The sequence below is a fragment of the Acipenser ruthenus genome, chromosome 32, assembly GCF_902713425.1.
Source record: "Acipenser ruthenus chromosome 32, fAciRut3.2 maternal haplotype, whole genome shotgun sequence".
NCBI lineage: Eukaryota > Metazoa > Chordata > Actinopteri > Acipenseriformes > Acipenseridae > Acipenser > Acipenser ruthenus.
The window spans coordinates 1138288-1162497 of record NC_081220.1 but is presented as its reverse complement, the minus strand read 5'-3'; the positions used below and the strand labels follow the sequence as shown (position 1 = coordinate 1162497).

Below are 24210 nucleotides of genomic sequence, written 5' to 3'. Positions count from 1 at the left end.
GCAGCCAGAGGATGCTGCCTGACCCGTCGGGAGCGAGTGTCAGATTTGTTGTATGTTATGTGTCTAAACTTTGCTCTTTCTCTCTCACTTTTACGTCACCCAGCAGTCGGAGGATGCTGCCTGACCCGGCGGAAAGTGTTTATATCTAATCCTTTGCTCTTCTTGTGTCTCCCTCTCTACATCACCTAGCGGCCAGAGCATGCTGCCTGACCCGACAAGAAGGGAAAACTCTTTGTCCCACTATCTCATCCTGCTATCAGTATCTAACCTCAATGTTACTAAGCACCATTCCCAAACTCCATCCCTCTCAAACTCGTCTCACTCTTAAAATCTCAAATCTCTCGCCCCTCTCAAGCCCTCGTAGGCAACCAGTGAATGATAATGAAGCTACAGTTATAAAATAAAAAAAATATTAAAAATAAAATAAAGCTACAGTTACTTAAAATAAGAATAATATATATATATATATATATATATATATATATATATATATATATATATATATATATATATATATATATATTTACAAAATGATGCAAATGTATTTGACTCTATTCACATTATTTATTTATTTATTTATTTATTTATTTATTTCTTAGCAGACACCCTTATCCAGGGCGACTTACAATTGTTACACGATCTCACATTATTTTTACATACAATTACCTATTTAATATATAGACCACCTTACTGTGCTGAAATAAATAACATGGTTTTCTATTATAACACACGCAGCTTGTCAGGATGGCCGAGTGGTCTACGGCACCAGACTCAAGGACTCTGTCTTTCCAAAGAATTGTGTGTTCTGGTCTCTGAATGGAGGCGTGGATTCAAATCCCACTTCTGACAATTCACTTTTATTTTGAACTAAAAAAGAGAGCATGTTTTTCTCTTCAGTGTAATTGGAAGAAATAATAACAACTCAAACAAACAACACATGCAGTAATTATCAACATTGACCACAAGAGGGAGCCTGTTGACCATAATGTAGTAGCAGTGAATTATTCTCGCTTTGATTTAATCCCCAGCAGTTATTAAAAGCTTTACTGACATACTGATATAAACATTACTGCATCATATAATATCAAATAAACACATTAAATACAAATAAAATAACTTTTCCATTGATGTGTATTTCACTTGAGGAGCTTGAAGGATAGATTAGGTGGCATATTATGCCTTTAGTTTTTGAACGCAGATGAAAATGCCTTAAACATCACAGACTGCAGTTCCTAACATTGCCCACAACAGTGAGGAGCTACCAGCATCAAAGTGTAAGGACCTCATTTATCACACAGCGGTACTGTGTTAACACGCAGTGAGGCTCTGTACCGTGTGCTACTGTGTACACCTGCTGCATTCACCAAGCAGTGAAGAGCAGCCTAACCCGTGGTGAACAATGCGAAGGAAAAGTACCACATGCGGGTCATTTCAATATAATTCATGATGTTAATGGATGGTAAATGTATGCACATTACATCAGAAATACCGCGAGGGAGGGATTTGATATTCAAGCCATTATTCACTGAAGGGTGCTGAAATGTTTGGGTCCTCGGCGTGTGTTCAAATACCGTGTTTGTAAAGCAGGCGGTCTGTACTGTCACAACATTCAGTAAATAGGACAGCCCACTGGTGATGCTGTGTCACAGAGCAGGGACCATTCACAAATGAGCTAACTGTCAATCCATCCAATCTTATTTTAGAGATCGCCCTAAGGTTAAAGCTTAAGAACATTTATATCAAGCTACAGGCTACAGAACAAGCCACACTTAATAGCTGGGCTCCATTGTATAGTCCCACTGTCCTGGGAGTGTTAAGGCCAGGGAAGTTACTAATCTTGCTCTGTCTGAACACACAGTGCAAGTACTGCTTTAAACACACACTCCACACTTGACACCATTCCAGATGTGATGAGCGGAATAAGGGCTCGGCTGATTGGCTCTCTTCATATGCTCCTATTAAAGCTGTTCTTTGTCTAGTCCTGCTGTCCTGGGAGTGTTCATGCTAAACTGCTAATCTTGCTCTGTCAGAACACACAGCACCAAACCTGTGTTTACACCACTGCTTGACTACAAGTGGCTGCTGTGCCAAGGAAGACAATTTGCATAGAAAATACACTTTGCATTGGCAGCACATGCTTCAGTGCTCTGGGAGTGTTTATAGCCCTGTGAGTTTAACACTTCATGATTGAGAGCTGCCCTTCATGGCAACAGAATCCACAACAACAATGACTTTTATCAGCATCTTCATCTGGGCACTTGTCATCTGCACTCAGGGTAAGAACCATTTAGAAAAACACTTTTAAAAAAATCTATTTATGGAACAATTCTTAATATATAAGTATTAAAAGTAAAACAGGCAAACTGAATAAAATCAAATGAAAAAGTCATCATTTATTTCAATCACAAACTATCACTTTCTATGTTATTATTTATTATTCTCAGAATCCAGTGGACAGTATACTGTGACTCAGACTCCAGCAGTGAAATCTGTTCTCCCAGGAGACACAGTCGCTCTGAGCTGTAAAGTCAGCAGCGCAGTATACAGTAACAACCGCCTAGCCTGGTACCAACAGAAACCTGGAGAAGCTCCCAAACTCCTGATCTACTTGGCAAGTACCCTTCAGTCTGGGATCCCAACTCGTTTCAGTGGCAGTGGATCTGGGACTGACTTCACACTGACCATCAGTGGAGTCCAGGCTGAAGATGCAGGAGATTACTACTGTCAGAGTTACCACTACCCCAGCAGTAGAGATGTGTTCACACAGTGCTACACACCCGTACAAAAACCTCTCTCAGCAGGACTGCACAGCGACTGCACTGCTGCAGCTGGGACCTACTGCAGGTGCTGAGGGTGAAGGCAATGAAACGGGACATGGCCTGTGGAGGAGCTCAACTGCACACAAACACACTGAGCTCAATAACAAGGGCTCAAAATAAAAGACAAGATCAATCTGGTAAATATCTTGATTATTCATATAGTCTAAATGCATTGCAGAGGCTGAAGGGCTGTCATTGGATTTATATTTACTAATTTAGCTTCAAATGAAAATGAAATAATAATTATTGATTTATCTGCAGAAAGGAAAAGATAAAGGTGGACATTGTTAATTTTCTGATAGTTAAATACAAACTGAAAATAAACTAAATCAGACACTTTACTCCTCTTAAAGGAAATCAATAAATATATACATGCATTCATACATTCATACATAGCATATTACAATCCAACATATTTCTATTGCGTTACAAGTTTTAAAACTATCTATGGTTTAAAACACATATTAACGTATTTCAATATTAATATACAAGATTTTTTTTTTATTTCTTTACATGTCTTCAAAGCAATTTAATATTTTTCTAATTGAAACGATAAAGTAAATAAATATAGTGAAATAAATATGAATAAAAATCTATTTCTATAAAGTGTATCAGTAATGCTACAAAATTTAAACCTCACGCTGAAAGTTCAAGCATTTCATTCATTTGTATTTGGTGCGTTGATGCTCAGAAAAGTGTTGATAGTGTGTAAACATGGAGTATGCACACAAACACATTGTTAATTCACCATTGTGCAATTTAAAGAACTATATTAAGAGTGGGGTTTGTTTCTTGTTTCAATTTGCAGATCGTTGATGGTTAGATAATTCATTGTAAATTTCACTTCATTAAGTGTATGTTTGTGGTAATGAGCTGGCTGTTTAACAATACTTGTATCTAATCATCTTCATCAATTGATTAATAACTATGAAGGTTTGTTTGGTTTACAAATTGTAACTTATTTGCCAATCATTGATGTTGGGATATCTGATTGGAAACTTTACTTGATGAAGTGTATGTCTGTGATAATGAATTGTCTGCTTAACAAACCTGTGTTTAATCATGTTCACTAATTGGTAATAACGATATTAAGAGCTGGGTTTGCTTTGTTTCTTTTAATCACTGAGGACGACTCTTTGAATTCGAAACACGTCTGTTGTTTGAAGTGTTGGTCTCTGTTTTTAAATAGATGTAGAATGTTTGAAATATCACAATGGTGAATTAACCAGTTTTGTTTTCCTGCTATAAAGTGTAGCATTGACAGGAACACACCCAGATGTTTAGCTGTGGAAGCTGCTGTATGTGCAAGGACTTGGCTCTATCAGTCTGAAGCTCTGTGTGGAATGCATGCTTTCACAGGCTGATACAACTAATGCATCGCATTGAAAGAGTAAGAAACCATTCTGACTTCATTGTCAACCATACAGGACATTGTCAGTCAACGAGCAGACTGGGGTAACAGAGTGATATACTGTAAGCAAGGAGCTAGTCAAGTCTTGTGAGGCTTTTGTCTGCTCCTTGTCTGGTAAAGCAGGAGATGATGTTGAATGGGGTTACAGATTGATCTGCAGCAGAAAATGATGCATGCAGCTCTCCCACATCCCCTGCCTGCGCGCACTGCTGTGTTTTGTGTTGTGTGTTGTTTTCAGAGCGGTCGTTCTTTATATTTGTATTTATTTGTAATGATTGCAATGTTAAATCAATCATTTTTCACAGGTATTTATTGCACCTCGCACTTTAGTGTGCTTCTGGTGCTGAACGTTTCCTGCTGTGTATTAATCTGCTGCTAACATTCCATTTCTTTTTATCTGCAATAAAATAAAAGATTCTTTTTTAATTGGAAGAGGCCGTGTTTCTGATCCCATCCTTGATTTGCTTTCAGAATAAAATAACCTGTAACTGTTTTATTTGTCCAGTGTCTTACACACTAATCTGGCGTAGACCGACTACAAATGTGATTATGTATTTCAATTCTGCGTAAGCCCTGCCTAGCGTGTGTTACAGTTACATAAAAGGACTCTATAGAGTCCTAATGCAAAAAGAAAGAGCAAAAAGCAAGTTGGGAAAGGGGAGGAGGGTGTCAGTAAATATCCAGAGTGCTCTGAGGTTTAAACACAAAACACACAGCTGATAGGAAAGAGGAAACACTCTCTGAGCCTCCAGCTCAATACAGCAAATCATGGAATAAAGAGATTCAGTGACAGCTAACACAGGAGCTGCTCTGTGTTCAAGTGAATAAAGTGCACTCATTAATGTGACCTCCGAGAGACACACTGCAGATATTAGTACTGACCACACGAGGGAGCCAGAGCACCGCTGCTGTCATTAATGTAATATTATTATTTATTTATTTCTTAGCAGACACCCTTATCCAGGGTGACTTACAATTCTTATAAGATATTTTATAAGTTTATTTTACATACAATGACCCATTTATACAGTTGGGTTTTCACTGCAGCAATTTAGGCAAAGTACCTTGCTCAAAGGTACAGTAGCTGTATCCCCCCACTTGGGATTGAACCCACAACCCTCCGGTCAAGAGTCCAGAACCCTAACCACTACTCCACACTATAACAGTACAGTAACATGACAATGGAAATAGGCAGCAGTTACCTCCCCAGTCAGCCCAGTTCTCCCATTGTTAACACAAGGCTCCTCACACCCAGTCATCTAAACACTACAGTGTGGTCTGTGTCTGGAGGAAGGAGCTGCTCACAGTGATGCATGCTGGGAAACACTGACTCTAATATCTCAACATCTGCAACTTCCACCCCTGCCAGTGAATATTAAAGAATGTTAAAATGTCCCTTCAGCAGACCAGCTGCTCTCCTCTCTGAGAGTTGCTGTAAGCTGTCTGTCCCACACCCCAGTTATTCCTGCAGACTCACATCAGTGTGTGTCAGCATAGAGGTTACAGCATGTCATTCCACCAGCATGGGAAGGGATTTCTGTTGCAATTCCACAGCCCAGCAGCACAGACTGCACTACACTCTGTGACCACAAGAGGGAGAGAGTAATTCCACATCCCAGCAGCACGGACTGCACTACACTCTGTGACCACAAGAGGGAGAGAGTAATTCCACGGCCAAGCAGCACAGACTGCACTACACTCTGTGACCACAAGAGGGAGAGAGTAATTCCTCAGCCCAGCAGCACGCTGCTCATGTAATGAGAATGTTCCGCAGGATTCCTGCTTCTTTTCTCAGTGAATAATAATTCATTCCACTCCAGATGTTCGCATCAGTAATCAGTTTCCCTGGTGCTCTAGTGGTTAGGATTTATACCTTGTTTAATACCGGGCTATTATTATTATTATTATTATTTATTTTTTAGCAGACGGCCTTATCCAGGGCGACTTACAATTGTTACAAGACACCACATTATTTTTTTTTACATACAATTACATTTATTTTTTTACACATTATTTTTATATACAATTACCCATTTATACAGTTGGGTTTTTACTGGAGCAATCTAGGTAAAGTACCTTGTTCAAGGGTACAGCAGCAGTGTCTCCCAAATGGGATTGAACCCACGACCCTCCGGTCAAGAGTCCAGAGCCCTAACCACTACTCCACACTGCTGCCCCACACTGCTAGGGCTGGCTGGGCCAACAAAATTGTGTTTCTATGTTTTTATCAAACGTGGTCAAGTCTGGAGGTTCTATAGAGCGGCACTAGCAAGGAACGTGAAGCATCTACAAAATGTGACGTGTAGCTTTTATATACTAGAAAGAAAAAGATACTGGTTAGCAAAAGCATTACATGTCATTTTTTTTAATTATACTGTGTCTCTACTAGGGATGTAATGGGTTAAACGCTCAATCGATAAACACATTCATACCGTTTTTAGTTGAATGGTAACGTATACTAATTTAAAAGTAAATATCCAAACTCGCCTGTAATTTATTTGGCAATATAAACACCGGTCTGCAGCGCGTTGCGCAAGGGGGCTTTAAAAAAGAAAAAGTGACCTGCATCCCAGCATGCTGTGCGCCTGCAGAACTGCTGACTGTAAATCAGCTGCGAACAAGACTGACACGGGAACACGTCAGCGTGTTGTCATTGTTTTATTGTCATGCTATATGTATCCATAGTCCTGAAATAAACATCGCCCGAACAGGGACTTGAACCCTGGACCCTCAGATTAAAAGTCTGATGCTCTACCGACTGAGCTATCCGGGATCTTTCACAGCTGCTGCGCTTTCTTAACACAAGAGCATTCAGTAAATTAAATCCAAACCGAGAGGTCTTAGAGGAACATGAAAATCAATTGAATGACGTTGTAACAGAGGGAAAAAAAATCCTGGTTCATCTGAAGGACGATGTTCCTGTTCTTCTGTAAACAGATATTTGGAAAGCACACAGAGCCGCTTCTCTGGATCATGTGTTGAATCGCTGGACGGCACCTCCCATACAGGGTCCTCATTGCAGGTACGCTCGTCAATTCAGCTTTTATTTGAAACGGTTTCAATGTGTTTATTATCGCTGGAGCTCTTCTATGTAACAGGTGCTGAAACCACACTGTCCAGGGACAGGCTTCCTGCGAGACATTGTTTCAAACGCAGGCACATTTACATATTTAGGCTCTTAAGAACAGGTTAGACGGCTTGTAGCCTATGGAGGATATTCCAAGCCAAAATTATAAATAAATAAATAAATAAATGAATAAATAGCTGGTAGTTGGTACCCAGTAAACATGTCTGAAATGGTTCAATACTGGACCAATATTGGCAAACCTTTTCATCAGTAATGGTGCAATGCTGACAGGCCAATTTGACTATATTGGCCCAATTACGTGCCAGAATTGGATCGTTATCGTTTGCACATGGGACCTCTAGTCGAAATATTTGCTAATAAAATCTGACAATCTGAATTGCTCGTATCAAGCTGCGATGTAGCCTATGAGAATCGCTGGCACAATTCAAGGGGAAGTAGCTCAAATGGTAGAGCGCTCGCTTAGCATGCGAGAAGTAGCAGGATCGATGCCCGCATTCTCCAAATAGTTTTAATGTATCTGCGTATTTAGTCCCAACGCGTTATGGAGATACATACAGTGTGATACTTCTTTGTAACAGAGACGCCCGCCCTACATGTGTATTTTAAAGCACAGTCTGCTAATTTGTAATATTCCCCAGACTGAAAAACTGCAGTGTGCCCTCCATCGTATGCCTTCCGAGAAGCACAAAGGGAGATTTTTTATAGTTTTTTTTTTTTTTAGCAATTGAAGAGTTTGTGTTAATTGAGGATAAATATAAATGGCTTGAAGTTTGCTTTAATTTGTAACGTGTTTGTAATGAAAAATTGTGGTTTTTACCAATCATTGTACTGTATACTAGCTACTGTTGCATGTCCATGATTTTGCTACTCAGCTTCCCATATGGTCTAGCGGTTAGGATTCCTGGTTTTCACCCAGGCGGCCCGGGTTCGAATCCCGGTATGGGAACGTGTTTGTTATTGTCATTTTGTTACAGAACTGTGGTCATGTGTAATGTGTTTTCATCATGATAATAAAGCTACAGTTACTTGATTGAGATATATATATATATATATATATATATATATATATATATATATATATATATATACACAGAATGATGCAAATATATATTTACAGAATGATGCAAATGTAACTGACTCTATTCACATTCCCATTGCGTGGAACCATCACAGTTTGTTTTTAAATTATATTAATCCCTGGTCAAGACAAAGTCTCTCTGGGGTTGGCCTATCATTAGATTGCGGATGTAAGTTCTCTGGTCCCATCGTATAAGCAAGATAGTTTATTCACAAATAAATACATACACTTTTATTTATGTTTCTTTTGTTGGTAAATTAACACATTATCGCATGCGTTCATGTCACGCTGTGCACTCTAACATTGCATAACAAGCACACAGTACGCCAGGACTTCGTGGCGCAACGGTAGCGCGTCTGACTCCAGATCAGAAGGTTGCGTGTCCACGAAAAAAAATAACAAAACAAAACTGACACTGTCCGTGCACAAAAAAACCCCAGCCGCTCACTGTCTAATCTCGTCCTCTTTATTTTCGTTTACTTCCCTCGGCTTCTCTCTCTTTCCTATTCCGGTATCTCCTAGTTCCATGCTCCCAGTCTCTTAGTTCCTCACTCTTTTTATACCTCAAAGCCCACCGTGGGTGTCTTCAAAGTGTGGGATCGGCAGCCTAAACAAAAAAAAAAAAAGGTCAGCGAAACATCCTTCAAAGAAGTTCTTGAAAAAGGTGAGTAGATAAAATGTTACTGATATAACTTTCTATAATTCCAAATAATCTTTTATAATCTTTCTGTATGGTTGCAATGGGTGGACGGGTGGTGTAATTAACTACATTCCACTTATATTTTACAGTCTGTTATAGAAATTTTAAGGCAGTGTTGGGATGATTCATTATTCTGTAGTTGAATTGGCTGGTGGCACAAAATGGAGCACGGATCTAACAACAGCTGAAAAGATTCAAAATCGAATGAAAAAGTCAAATAGGTTGAATGGCTGTCTGTTGTTCTTGCCATTTCTTATTTTGTTATGTATAAATCTAAATGATCAATTATTGATAACCTTTTCAGGTTCACAAAAACTTGGCCTTCCAAAAAAGGGGCATATACTGGTCCTGGAAACTGACGGAACTGAGATTGATGATGACGAAATCTTATTGGAGATGCAATCAGAATCTTTAATAATACTGATGGAAGGAGAGAGCTGGATCCCACAGATACCCATAGAAGAACAAGTGAACATAACATCAATTGAGCAGAAGTCTGATTCCGAAAAAATAAATGAAATCATATCCCTTGACTCCGCAGCATACATGGAATCTTTTGCAAATCGGAGTAAGTACCTGTTTATGTTTATTTTTTTCTTGTTGCTCATAAGTTTAATTTTGTTGCACATTATTAAGATTGCACTCTTTATCAATGAATGTCAGCCTCATACTAAATTATTTTTTGTTTTGTATTATTATTTGTTATTATACTCTACAGGATGTTCAACAGTGGATGATAGAACCCCTCTGCCTCCATTTTCTGCCCTGGTGCATAGAAGTCTTCTGGCTGTCAATTCAAGAGGGATATGGCATAAAATGGTTGATGAAGCATCTAATTATTACCTGGCTAATTATCCCAGCCTAAGTGACAGGCCATTTGAAAAAAGCTGTATAGCAAATACCCATGCATTAAGCATGAAGGGAATGAACCATGGGTAAGATGGAATTCAAGTATGCAAAACAATACATTGGGAATTGAAGCTTGCCATTTCTTTCTGAAACTTGATGTATTTATTCACAATTATTGTTTTCACCTCTTGTTCTTTTGTAGTCCTTATTTTCTAAGTGCCTCAGTCAGAAGATGAGGCACATGAGGTGGTCTTTAAAAAGGAAAAACCTGCCCATTGACTCCAGTTCGGCACCAATTATGGCAAAGAAAGCCCAGGTACCTACCATACAGAGGCGTGAAGAACGGCCCGATGAAGAATACGACCGCCATGTCGAAGAATTAAGAAAAGAATTTGACAAAAATAAGCCTGATGACAATCACACAGACATTCTTCTTAAAGAAACGTTTGGCAATCGTCGATTGTGGCTGACCACTCTTCCAGCTGGAAGAATTAAAACAATTGTTGAAGTTTACCCTTGTTTTGAATGGGGGAAATTTGTAAGTATCTGTTTATTTACTCATGTTATTGTAAAGTTATAGAGGGCATACTACAATTCACCTGCTTACAGTTAACTGCATTATTATTTTCCTTCTACAGTCTCATCAAACACTCAATATTACTGATCACTAAAATAAAATTAAAATTGTGGTTGTGAATGTTGGATTAAAGGTTGCGATTTGCTTTAATCCAATCCAAGTACAGTTATTATGATGATGATATACAGAAACTCATTTTGTGACATTTATTTTACTTTATTTTTTATTCATTTTAAGTAAATATTTATTTTTAATGTAATGTCAACCATTTTCTAAAACTGTTATCTGACAGCATAGGTCCTGGGTTTATAAATTCTAGTTCAACATTCCTGCGTTGGAGGTATTTTTTTTTTTTTTTTTTTCAACTTCATACTTGTGCATGTGTTTTTCTGTTCTATTGAAACATTGTGCAAAAGGGCTGAACAGGTTAGGACGGTCTCTGAGTTACTGATTGGATCCAAGAAAGAGGTGAGGAGATAAACGATCACAAAACACATTGTATTCTTGTGAATGACTTGTGGCTTTGCCAGCTGGAAACGCACGAAGGTAACAAACAAAAAGAACAACAACCCTCCTCCCTCTCCCCCTTCACACCCCGTCACTGTACAAAGCAATTACTTATACAAAGGTCATTACCCCCACCCCATTTTTCTTTTCAGGGAGATCTCAGAATGCTACCTGTAATTCAGCTCATTGAAGAAAAAACTAAATTTGATGAAGGAAAGTGGAAAAAGTCAGTTTCGGTCATCACTGTATATGAGGTAATTATACTAAATAACATTAATCAAAATGTTTGGGAGTGGGGGGGCACCCATTGACTCGACTTCAAACAAGATATCCTCTTACTGTCATTCAAGCATAATTATATTGACTTATATAATGCTAACAATTGACACAGTAAATTTAAAATTAAATTAAATGTATCTAACAAAGTACAATAAAAATGTTATATTTTATATATTTATATTATTTTGTCATCATTTCATTATGTTATATTTTTCAGGATATATCTACAAGTGAACTTGAGAAGTACTTGAAAACCACACAAGAAGAACCACCACATCTTGTTCTTTGTGTTGCAACGAACACCCTCCAGGAAGCTGTAATAGTAGGAGATACTGTTGCGATATTTTGCCAAGCAAAAACTGTATTAGATGCTGTGCTTGTTCTCCTGGGAATGTACTATGCCTTCCACCTGCAGTACCCCAAAGTTTATTCGCAGGTGCTTGGATTCCTGCAGCAATATATATTGGGAGACCCATTTACTGGATGCAAATCCCATGAATACAGATTTTTTGCAAAAGGGTTCAACGATTAAATTAGTGAATTACAACAATAACATTCTTACATAATTGTAAATATCTGTAAACAAATTAAATAATTATTTGTTAAAACTAAATTTCATGATAAGGTAGTATGTTTTTATTGTCTATTTAAATAATTTATTTGAGGGAGTGGACATATACAGTATTCTATTTGATGTTTTAAATACAATCATATATATTGTAGCGATCTCGGTTCCCGCAGGCAGGCGCATCACACAGGGCGAGGCAATCCACACACAGCCAGAGGGCAGGCGCGAACCCGGGACTTCTTGCACTAAAGCATAGCGCTGATACCGCTGTACAAAAGAGCCGGCTCCTTTGCAAGGAGCGTATATCGGGCTCATGTCTCTGTGTGTGATTACGTCACCTACCAGCCCTATTGCTGCCTTCCACCATGCACGCTACAATATGTATATAGGTGTAACAGATTTTATTCTTCAAATTGTAAATATTTATTACAATTCAAATACTTGTTACTATTGCAATAGATTTTTTGTTTAAAAAAGTTTTTGGCTTAACTTTGAAATATGCAATAAATAAAAGTAAGTTGTTTAATTTGTGTCTTTTTGTATTGTAAAAATAAGAAAGCATTTACGTGTTTAGATCTTAAACACCTGTAGATTTGTAAAAGTGTTCAGGTGTTTAAAAAGTGTTAGAGCGAATAAACATGTTCACGTGTTTATTACTTAAACACCTTAACGCGTTTATATTCTAAACATGTTTATAAAGTAAACGCCTTGACGCGTTTAAAAAGTGTTACAGATAAGTGTTTATGAATGTTCCAAACTTACACATGGTTTTAGAGTGTAGCTACTGTTGCATGTAAATGAGTTTGATAATCACCTTCCCATATGGTCTAGCGGTTAGGATTCCTGGTTTTCACCCAGGCGGCCCGGGTTCGACTCCCGGTATGGGAACGTCTTTGCTTTTGTCATTTTGTTACAGAACTGTGGTCATGTGTAATGTGTTTTCATTATGATAATAAAGCTACAGTTATAAAATAAAAAAGTATTTAAAAAAAAACCTACAGTTACTTGAGGTATATATATATATATATATATATATATATATATATATATATATATATATATATATATATAATTTACAGAATGGTACAAATGTATTTGACTCTATTCACATTCCCATCGCAGTTTGTTTTTAGATTATATTAGTCCCTGGTCAAGACAAAGTCTCTCAGGGGTTGGCCTATCATTAGATTGCCGATGTAAGGTCTCTGGTCCCATCGTATAAGCAAGATAGTTTATTCACAAATAAATACATACACTTTTATTTATGTTTCTGTTGGTAAATTAACACATTATCGCATGCGTTCATGTCACGCTGTGCACTCTAACATTGCATCACAACCAAACAGTACACCAGGACTTCGTGGCGCAACGGTAGCGCGTCTGACTCTAGATCAGAAGGTTGCGTGTTCAAATCACGTCGAGGTCAAAAACGTCTTTATATCTATTCCACTCTATATCATTTTTTAGCGTGTTTGAATTTGAAATCCGGACATTTATTTATACAATTTAGCCCACACAACATATTGATTATATAGCGACAAACAAATTACTTCCTGGGGGGGCAGTTCAGTTTCAATCAAGTTCCAGTCTCTCTGCCATTATCTTGCGCTGCTGTGTTTGGTCCGGTAAAAAGGGCGTGACCAGAGCAGTATGGGCAATCCCGTTAGGTAGCTTGCATGTCAATCTCTCCTTCTTTTCTATTTATATACCCAGCACTGCTTCCGTCCTTCGTCTGTGTTTGTTTTTTGTTGTTCGCTCCTTTTACTGCAGGTCATTTCTCTGCTCAGCGCTGGTAGACAGTATCAGCTATTTTCCTACCTGCTCAGGTGATTCTTTTCATCATTCAGCTTTTGTATTTTTCTGCAGGAGCTCCAACGTTAGTCTTTTCTGCTCCATCCAGTCTCCAGCGCAGCTACAGCGCCGTTCAAAGGGCAGCGTCATTCTCAGCTTGCTCTGCGTTTTCATCAGAAAGACTGTTCCGACGTCACCGCTGCACTGCAACTCTTTCACACCGGCGCCTCACAGACCATGGTTACCACGGCAACGCCTCATCTCGTGAACAGTGGGAACAATAGTATTGTGGTTTACTACATAATATCCCACCCATCGTTGGGAAAGGGCCGTACCTGTCAGTAAGTATTTTAAATTCATTTGGGAAGGTTTAAGATTGTGAAGAAGTTTAAATATGCTGCGTATTTGCGCATTGGGAACTTTGCATAATGACGTTTTTATTAATGCCACTTTCTTACGGACAGTAGTCAGGGTGATGATACAAGACCAGAGCCAATAAACCTGTTATTTGCTTGTCCTTTCACTACCATATTCTATCGTGCTTGCTCAGAATACGCGTGAATCCTGAAAACATCTTGTTAATATTTAAACAAAGCCAGCAGTCACTTTATTGATCACCCTGTGGATCGGAATACAGATGATTGTGTTAAAGATGTTAATAGACTTTCAATGTACACGTTTTAGAGCTAATCGTTTGTTGAGGCAGTTCAAGCGCTGCACTTTCAGGCAGCCAGTTCCAGTGTTTGCCTTTTGGACTTACTCTGGAAGGAATACTAAAAAAAAAAAAAACATTTGTTGAGAACCACATTTGGGAGAAAACTTAACAGTTTCGAAACGCATTTGTAAAGGCATCGGATTCTATTATGGTGTTGCCGAGCTGTTGAACGTTTCTCATTACAGGTTGACTGGATTGCCAAAAAGAATGCTATCTCGAAACATCAGTCTCGTCAAGCCGAAATAGCTCAGTTGGGAGAGCGTTAGACTGAAGATCTAAAGGTCCCTGGTTCGATCCCGGGTTTCGGCAAACAACAAGACGATATTTGTTTTGTATTATTTTGAACTAAAAAAACAGAGCATATTTATTCTTCAGCATAATTGGATGAAATAACAGCGTATCAGAGTGCCATTTTCTAATGTGATTAAGAAATGCAAAAAGCATCGTCCCTGGGTGGGCTTGAACCACCAACCTTTCAGTTAACAGCCGAACGCGCTAACCGATTGCGCCACAGAGACCAACCTGTTAAGCCACCAAAGCATACGGGAGTGATTAGCAAGGCGAGATGCTGCAGAACGTGATCGAGGGAGCAGAACTCAGCAGAACCTGAGATCACATCTAAGATGAAAGCAAGACGGGGCAGGAAAGTCTATGTAATCAATTATGGCAGCACAGCATGTGTCTTTTTTGTTAGATAACACCCTGGGAGACAACAGAGCAGTGTGTGTAAATAGCTACAATGGAAACCATATACTTACGACTTAATTTTGATACAGAACTGTGGTCATGTGTAATCTGTTTTCATTATGATAATAAAGCTACAGTTCAGTGGATTATATTTGGAATCTTTGGTTCTGTCATTCACTATTTTCTCAAATAAGATGACAAATTAATAGCTCAGTTGGTTACAGTGAAAGAAACGAGCATCAGTCAGCCCTGCTAGCTCAGTCGGTAGAGGATGAGACTCTTAATCTCAGGGTCGTGGGTTCGAGCCCCACGTTGGGCGTCCTTTTTAAATACAAATTGAAGATGTTTCTTCGAGACAACGGAGCAATGTCTGATTCTGTTCACATTGTATACAGTATTGCAACAAAATTACTTATTGAATAGAGGCGTGGCTTCAAATCCCACTTCTAACAGTTCAATTTTACTTATTTTTAAAAAGAATAAATTTCTTTATTTTACTATTAAAGATTGTTTTAAGAAAATCAACAGCTGATACCAAACTCTTGTCAGCACTCAATACCATTTTAATTTCCATTTTAAATCCGACTAAAATAGTGTTCCTAACGCAAATTGCATTTTTGTTGTAAACAGACTACTTGTTAACGTCACTGAAAAATATTTTGTCCAAACATGTTATTTAACTTGATTGTTTTAATATTCCAAATAACATATTACTTTGAAAAACATCTCCGTCGGCCACTGGATCGTGGTCTCAGGCTGGGATGCGGACCATTGAGAACAGTATAAACGATCTATTACTAGACGTAGCTTACAGGAGAAATGCCCTCGTTTAACATGCTAGGATGATAGACTTCGGCATTCTCCAACTGCTGTTTACATTTTCTAACACGTTATGAGGAAGAAAAATATTTTGTGTCCAAACATGTGTTATTTAATTTGATTGTTTTAATATTCCACATAACATATTACTTTGAAAAACATAATATATTTTTTTTTAATACAGTCCTATTTGAGTATTTAAAATATGGTTATATTCAAATGCCAGCAACGGTGTGTTAATTTAACGAAGCGCCTAACGCCGCTCGGAACGTTCGCATTTTTAAATCCTAACGGTCTCTGCTCAGCTGAGTGGAATGTTCACGAGCCGGTTGCCTAGCAGCGTCTCCCCCTCCTTCTCTGCCCCGCCCTCTCGCCCTCTCTCGTTGCTCCAGCTAGGAGTTCAAATTTAGCTTCGTTATATTAGCGCAATTCTTTACTAACTTTTACAAATTAGCTTATTAGGGGCTTCGTGTTTTTAACATGGTTCAGGTGCAGTCCGGGCAGACTGACTGCAGCATCATTACAGTATACCGCACTGCGCTCGGCTTTGTGTGGCGGCTGATACACAAAATAATGAACAACTATTAAATAAATCACATGTATTGCTTTTTAATGCTAAATATGTATCTGGTATTCTAAGTATTATCTACAATTAATAATTCAGCTCTATTCATATTCAGAATGTAATACAGTATTAAAACTATCAAACTGACTGGAAACATGGAACACATTAATTGCGATCGATTCGATACCAATAGGATTACATAAGAGCTGTTGTGTATAGACAATGTCATAAACGCCGAAATGAACACGGACGGTCTTTATTAAGGGCTGACTCGTTTAGATGTTCGAGACACCTACCAGCCCTATTGCTGCCTTCCACCATGCACGCTACAATATGTATATAGGTGTAACAGATTTTATTCTTCAAATTGTAAATATTTATTACAATTCAAATACTTGTTACTATTGCAATAGATTTTTTGTTTAAAAAAGTTTTTGGCTTAACTTTGAAATATGCAATAAATAAAAGTAAGTTGTTTAATTTGTGTCTTTTTGTATTGTAAAAATAAGAAAGCATTTTACGTGTTTAGATCTTAAACACCTGTAGATTTGTAAATGTGTTCAGGTGTTTAAAAAGTGTTAGAGCGAATAAACATGTTCACGTGTTTATTACTTAAACACCTTAACGCGTTTATATTCTAAACATGTTTATAAAGTAAACGCCTTGACGCGTTTAAAAAGTGTTACAGATAAGTGTTTATGAATGTTCCAAACTTACACATGGTTTTAGAGTGTAGCTACTGTTGCATGTAAATGAGTTTGATAATCACCTTCCCATATGGTCTAGCGGTTAGGATTCCTGGTTTTCACCCAGGCGGCCCGGGTTCGACTCCCGGTATGGGAACGTCTTTGTTTTTGTCATTTTGTTACAGAACTGTGGTCATGTGTAATGTGTTTTCATTATGATAATAAAGTTACAGTTATAAAATAAAAAAAGTATTTAAAAAAACCTACAGTTACTTGAGGTATATATATATATATATATATATATATATATATATATATATATATATATATATATATAAAATTTACAGAATGGTACAAATGTATTCGACTCTATTCACATTCCCATCGCAGTTTGTTTTTAGATTATATTAATCCCTGGTCAAGACAAAGTCTCTCAGGGGTTGGCCTATCATTAGATTGCCGATGTAAGGTCTCTGGTCCCATCGTATAAGCAAGATAATTTATTCACAAATAAATACATACACTTTTATTTATGTTTCTGTTGGTAAATTAACACTATCGCATGCGTTCATGTCACGCTGTGCACTCTAACATTGCATCACAAGCAAACAGTACACCAGGACTTCGTGGCGCAACGGTAGCGCGCCTGACTCCAGATCAGAAGGTTGCGTGTTCAAATCACGTCGAGGTCAAAACCGTCTTTATATCTATTCCACTCTATATCATTTTTTAGCGTGTTTGAATTTGAAATCCGGACATTTATTTATACAATTTAGCCCACACAACATATTGATTATATAGCGACAAACAAATTACTTCCTGGGGGGGCAGTTCAGTTTCAATCAAGTTCCAGTCTCTCTGCCATTATCTTGCGCTGCTGTGTTTGGTCAGGTAAAAAGGGCGTGACCAGAGCGGTATGGGCAATCCCGTTAGGTAGCTTGCATGTCAATCTCTCCTTCTTTTCTATTTATACACCCAGCACTGCTTCCGCCCTTCGTCTGTGTATGTTTCTATTCTTTTCATCATTCAGCTTTTGTATTTTTCTACAGGAGCTCCATCGTTAGTCTTTTCTGCTCCATCCAGTCTCCAGCGCAGCTACAGCGCCGTTCAAAGCGCAGCGTCATTCTCAGCTTGCTCTGCGTTTTCATCAGAAAGACTGTTCCGACGTCACCGCTGCACTGCAACTCTTTCACACCGGCGCCTCACAGACCATGGTTACCACGGCAACGCCTCATCTCGTGAACAGTGGGAACAATAGTATTGTGGTTTACTACATAATATCCCACCCATCGTTGGTGTTCAAACAAAGCAGAGTGTTACATTGGGAAAGGGCCGTACCTGTCAGTAAGTATTTTAAATTCATGTGGGAAGGTTTAAGATTGTGAAGAAGTTTAAATATGCTGCGTATTTGCACATTGGGAACTTTGCATAATGACGTTTTTATTAATGCCACTTTCTTACGGACAGTAGTCAGGGTGATGATACAAGACCAGAGCCAATAAACCTGTTATTTGCTTGTCCTTTCACTACCATATTCTATCGTGCTTGCTCAGAATACGCGTGAATCCTGAAAACATCTTGTTAATATTTAAACAAAGCCAGCAGTCACTTTATTGATCACCCTGTGGATTGGAATACAGATGATTGTGTTAAAGATGTTAATAGACTTTCAATGTACACGTTTTAGAGCTAAGCGTTTGTTGAGGCAGTTCAAGCGCTGCACTTTCAGGCAGCCAGTTCCAGTGTTTGCCTTTTGGACTTACTCTGGAAGGAATACAAAAAAAAAAAAAAAACATTTGTTGAGAATCGCATTTGGGAGAAAACTTAACAGTTTCGAAACACATTTGTAAAGGCATCGGATTCTATTATGGTGTTGCCGAGCTGTTGAACGTTTCTCATTACAGGTTTACTGGATTACCAAAAAGAATGCTATCTCGAAACATCAGTCTTGTCAAGCCGAAATAGCTCAGTTGGGAGAGCGTTAGACTGAAGATCTAAAGGTCCCTGGTTCGATCCCGGGTTTCGGCAACCAGCAAGACGATATTTGTTTTGTATTATTTTGAACTAAAAAAAATAGAGCACATTTATTCTTCAGCGTAATTGGATGAAATAACAGCGTATCAGAGTGCCATTATCTAATGTGATTAAGAAAGGCAAAAAGCATCGTCCCTGGGTGGGCTTGAACCACCAACCTTTCGGTTAACAGCCGAACGCGCTAACCAATTGCGCCACAGAGACCAACCTATTAAGCCGCCAAAGCATACGGCAGTGATTAGCAAGGCGAGATGCTGCAGAACGTGATCGAGGGAGCAGAACTCAGCAGAACCTGAGATCACATCTAAGATGAAAGCAAGACGGGGCAGGAAAGTCTATGTAATCAATTATGGCAGCACAGCATGTGTCTTTTTTGTTAGATAACACCCTGGGAGACAACAGAGCAGTGTGTGTAAATAGCTACAATGGAAACCATATACTTACGTCTTAATTTTGATACAGAACTGTGGTCATGTGTAATCTGTTTTCATTATGATAATAAAGCTACAGTTCAGTGGATTATATTTGGAATCTTTGGTTCTGTCATTCACTATTTTCTCAAATAAGATGACAAATTAATAGCTCAGTTGGTTACAGTGAAAGAAATGAGCACCAGTCAGCCCGGCTAGCTCAGTCGGTAGAGGATGAGGTTCTTAATCTCAGGGTCGTGGGTTCGAGCCCCACGTTGGGCGTCTTTTTTAAATACAAATTGAATATGTTTCTTCGAGACAACGGAGCAATGTCTGATTCTGTTCACATTGTATACAGTATTGCAACAAAATTACTTATTGAATAGAGGCGTGGGTTCAAATCCCACTTCTAACAGTTCAATTTTACTTATTTTTAAAAAGAATAAATTTCTTTATTTTACTATTAAAGATTGTTTTAAGAAAATCAACAGCTGATACCAAACTCTTGTCAGCACTCAATACCATTTTAATTTCCATTTTAAATCCGACTAAAATAGTGTTCCTAACACAAATTGCATTTTTGTTGTAAACAGACTACTTGTTAACGTCACTGAAAAATATTTTGTGTCCAAACATGTTATTTAACTTGATTGTTTTAATATTCCAAATAACATATTACTTTGAAAAACATCTCCGTCGGCCACTGGATCGTGGTCTCAGGCTGGGATGCGAACCATTGAGAACAGTATAAACGATCTATTACTCGACGCAGCTTACAGGAGAAATGCCCTCGTTTAACATGCTAGGATGATCGACTTCGGCATTCTTCAACTGCTGTTTACATTTTCTAATACGTTATGAGGAAGAAAAATATTTTGTGTCCAAACATGTGTTATTTAATTTGATTGTTTTAATATTCCACATAACATATTACTTTGAAAAACATAATATATTTTTTTAATACAGTCCTATTTGAGTATTTAAAATATGGTTATATTCAAATGCCAGCAATGGTGTGTTAATTTAACGAAGCGCCTAAAGCCGCTCGGAACGTTCGCATTTTTAAATTCTAACGGTCTCTGCTCAGCTGAGTGGAATGTTCACGAGCCGGTTGCCTAGCAGCGTCTCCCCCTCCTTCTCTGCCCCGCCCTCTCGTCCTCTCTCGTTGCTCCAGCTAGGAGTTCAAATTTATCTTCGTTATATTAGCGCAATTCTTTACTAACTTTTACAAATTAGCTTATTAGGCGCTTCGTGTTTTTAAGATGGTTCAGGTGCAGTCCGGGCAGACTGACTGCAGCATCATTACAGTATACCGCACTGCGCTCAGCTTTGTGTGGCGGCTGATACACAAAATAATGAACGACTGTTAAATAAATCACATGTATTGCTTTTTATTGCTAAATATGTATCTGGTATTCTAAGTATTATCTACAATTAATAATCCAGCTATATTCATATTCAGAATGTAATACAGTATTAAGACAGGGTCTAGTATTTTAAATAAATAAACATGCTTTAAGAGAAACAGCAGTGATGTTTATTGACCATTCCCATACATTCTCTATGTTTCTACATTGTGGTTGCACAGGGACAAGGGACTCAGTGGTGTTAAAAAAAAATAAAATAAAAATGAACCTACAATTAACCAATATAGAAAGGAAGGGGGAGAAATGTATTGCCTGTGTGCAGTACATTACACTTTTCTCTATTAAATGTCATTTGCCATGTGTCTACCCAGTTCTGAATGCTGTCTAGATCATTTTGAATGACCTTTGCTGCTGCAACAGTGTTTGCCACTCCTCCTATTTGGAACTGGAAAAACAAGTCAAAAAGGAAGTTAGAATGGCCAAGAGAGATAGATTTAAATGAACATTGCTAAGGGGGCTAAAACCAATTCCAAAATGTTTTTCCAATATTATAACAGCAAGAGAACATTCAAAGAGGAGGTTAAAAGTTTAAGAGATACAAATGGCAAAATCATAGATGAAGAAATCAAAAATAGCAAATATATTAAATGATTGCTTTTCACAAGTTTTTACAAAGGAGGACACGGACAACATTCCTCACATGTTGACCTGTTCCTATCCAGTTTTAAATAACTTTAGCATAACAGAGGCAGAAGTGTTAAAGGGACTAAGAGCTCTTACAATAAGCAAATCCCCTGGGCTGGATCTTCCCAATAGTATTCAAAGGAATGAAAGAAGTTATTTACAAATCACTAACCAAGATCATGCAACAGTCTCTTGACACAGGGGTTGCACCAAACAGACTGGAAAATAGCAAACGTAATACCGATCCACAAAAATGGAGACAAAACTGAACCAGGTAACTACAGACCAATAAGCCTGACTTCTATTATATGTAAACTTACGGAAACTATAATAGGATCCAAAATGGAAAATTACCTATATGGTAACAGCATCCTGGGAGACAGTCAGCATGGTTTTAGGAAAGGGAGATCGTGTCTAACTAACCTGCTTGATTTTTTTGAGAATGCAACATCGACAATGGATAATTGCAAAGCATACGACATGGTTTATTTAGATTTCCAGAAAGCTTTTGACAAAGTCCTGCATAAAAGATTAATTCTCAAACTGAACACAGTAGGGATTCAAGGAAATGCATGCATGTGGATTAGAGAGTGGTTAACATGTAGAAAACAGAAAGTACTGATTAGAGGAGACACCTCAAAATGGAGTGAGGTAACCAGTGGTGTACCACAGGGATCAGTATTAGGTCCTCTGCTATTCCTAATCTCCATTAATGATTTAGATTCTAGTATAGTAAGCAAACTTGTTAAATTTGCAAACAACACAAATATAGGAGGAGTGGCAAACACTGTTGCAGCAGCAAAGGTCATTCAAAATGATCTAGACAGCATTCAGAACTGGACAGACACATGGCAAATGACATTTAATAGAGAAAATTGTAAGGTACGACACACAGGCAATAAAAATGTGTATTATAAATATCATAATATTACACTTAATGAAACACAAGTGCAGAGTTTAAAACACATACACAAATAGAACTAATCCACTCTTCTATTAAACTGTGATCTTAGTGTTTGATTGAATCTTTCTCTGTGTTTGTATAGCCTGGAAACAGGCATCAGTGCCCTGCCAAGCTGCACACACTGCCATCATTCACACTGACCACAAGAGGGAGCCAGAGCACCACTGCTGTCCATAATGTAATAACACAGTAATAAGACAATTGAAATAGGCAGCAGTTACCTCCCCAGTCAGCCCAGTTCTCCCATTGTTAACACAAGGCTCCTCACACCCAGTCATCTAAACACTACAGTGTGGTCTGTGTCTGGAGGAAGGAGCTGCTCATAGTGATGCATGCTGGGAAACACTGACTCTATTATCTCAACACTTGGATTCATTTCCCCTTGATTATTATTATTATTATTATTATTATTATTTATTTCTTAGCAGACGCCCGTATCCAGGGCGACTTACAATCGTAAGCAAATACATTTCAAGTGTTACAATACAAGTAATACAATAAGAGCAAGAAATACAATAACTTTTGTTCAAGCAAAGTACAAGTGTGACAAACCACAATTCAATAATACAGCAGATAATAGTGATAGTTACATCAGGATATGATTAAATAGTGATAGTTACATCAGGATGTGATTAAATACAAAGTACTACAGGTTAAACACTTGGCAGATTACAGTACTCTGAAGTACAGGATTAGATGCAGTAAAATAGGGGGCAGATAAGAGCAAAATAAAGCACATTTAAATGAAGGGTGATAGTGTCCCAGGATACAAACAGAGGAGTTCTACAGGTGCAGTTTGAAGAGGTGAGTCTTAAGGAGGCGCCGGAATGTGGTCAGGGACTGGGCAGTCCTGACATCTGTAGGAAGGTCATTCCACCACTGCAGGGCGAGGGTGGAGAAGGAGCGGGCTCTGGAGGCAGGGGAGCAGCCACCTGAAAGTGTGGCAAAGTGTGACAGAGATCCACAGTGACAGCTTGGAACAGAGATACACAGAGACAGCTTGGAACAGAGATACACAGTGACAGCTTGGAACAGAGATACACAGTGACAGCTTGTAACAGAGATACACAGTGACAGCTTGTAACATAGATACACAGTGACAGCTTGTAACATAGATACACAGTGACAGCTTGGAACAGAGATACACAGTGACAGCTTGTAACAGAGACACACAGAGACAGCTTGAAACAGAAATCCACAGTGACAGCTTGGAACAGAGATACACAGTGACAGCTTGTAACAGAGATACACAGTGACAGCTTGTAACAGAGATACATAGTGACAGCTTGGAACAGAGATACACAGTGACAGCTTGTAACAGAGATACACAGTGATAGCTTGAAACAGAGATACACAGTGACAGCTTGGAACAGAGATACACAGTGACAGCTTGTAACAGAGATACACAGTGACAGCTTGTAACAGAGATACACAGTGACAGCTTGTAACAGAGATACACAGTGATAGCTTGAAACAGAGATACACAGTGACAGCTTGGAACAGAGATACACAGTGACAGTTTGTAACAGAGATACATAGTGACAGCTTGGAACAGAGATACACAGTGACAGCTTGTAACAGAGATACACAGTGATAGCTTGAAACAGAGATA

The 24210-nt window shown here is 38.4% G+C and overlaps 9 non-coding genes across 9 annotated transcripts; 6 read left to right on the top strand and 3 right to left on the bottom strand.

Annotated features, from left to right (window-relative positions):
• Positions 1-6930: 6930 nt before the first annotated feature.
• On the bottom strand, positions 6931-7003 carry trnak-uuu (transfer RNA lysine (anticodon UUU)). Its single transcript has one exon. It is a non-coding gene; the product is annotated as a tRNA-Lys (tRNA).
• Positions 7004-8192: 1189 nt separating this feature from the next.
• On the top strand, positions 8193-8264 carry trnae-uuc (transfer RNA glutamic acid (anticodon UUC)). The gene has a single exon. It is a non-coding gene; the product is annotated as a tRNA-Glu (tRNA).
• Positions 8265-12692: 4428 nt separating this feature from the next.
• trnae-uuc (transfer RNA glutamic acid (anticodon UUC)) lies at positions 12693-12764 on the top strand. The gene has a single exon. It is a non-coding gene; the product is annotated as a tRNA-Glu (tRNA).
• Positions 12765-14618: 1854 nt separating this feature from the next.
• On the top strand, positions 14619-14691 carry trnaf-gaa (transfer RNA phenylalanine (anticodon GAA)). Its single transcript has one exon. It is a non-coding gene; the product is annotated as a tRNA-Phe (tRNA).
• Positions 14692-14826: 135 nt separating this feature from the next.
• Positions 14827-14900, bottom strand: trnan-guu (transfer RNA asparagine (anticodon GUU)). Its single transcript has one exon. It is a non-coding gene; the product is annotated as a tRNA-Asn (tRNA).
• A 2324-nt stretch (positions 14901-17224) lies between these two features.
• On the top strand, positions 17225-17296 carry trnae-uuc (transfer RNA glutamic acid (anticodon UUC)). The gene has a single exon. It is a non-coding gene; the product is annotated as a tRNA-Glu (tRNA).
• Positions 17297-17759: 463 nt separating this feature from the next.
• On the top strand, positions 17760-17831 carry trnaw-cca (transfer RNA tryptophan (anticodon CCA)). Its single transcript has one exon. It is a non-coding gene; the product is annotated as a tRNA-Trp (tRNA).
• Positions 17832-19094: 1263 nt separating this feature from the next.
• On the top strand, positions 19095-19167 carry trnaf-gaa (transfer RNA phenylalanine (anticodon GAA)). The gene has a single exon. It is a non-coding gene; the product is annotated as a tRNA-Phe (tRNA).
• A 136-nt stretch (positions 19168-19303) lies between these two features.
• On the bottom strand, positions 19304-19377 carry trnan-guu (transfer RNA asparagine (anticodon GUU)). Its single transcript has one exon. It is a non-coding gene; the product is annotated as a tRNA-Asn (tRNA).
• Positions 19378-24210: the final 4833 nt, after the last annotated feature.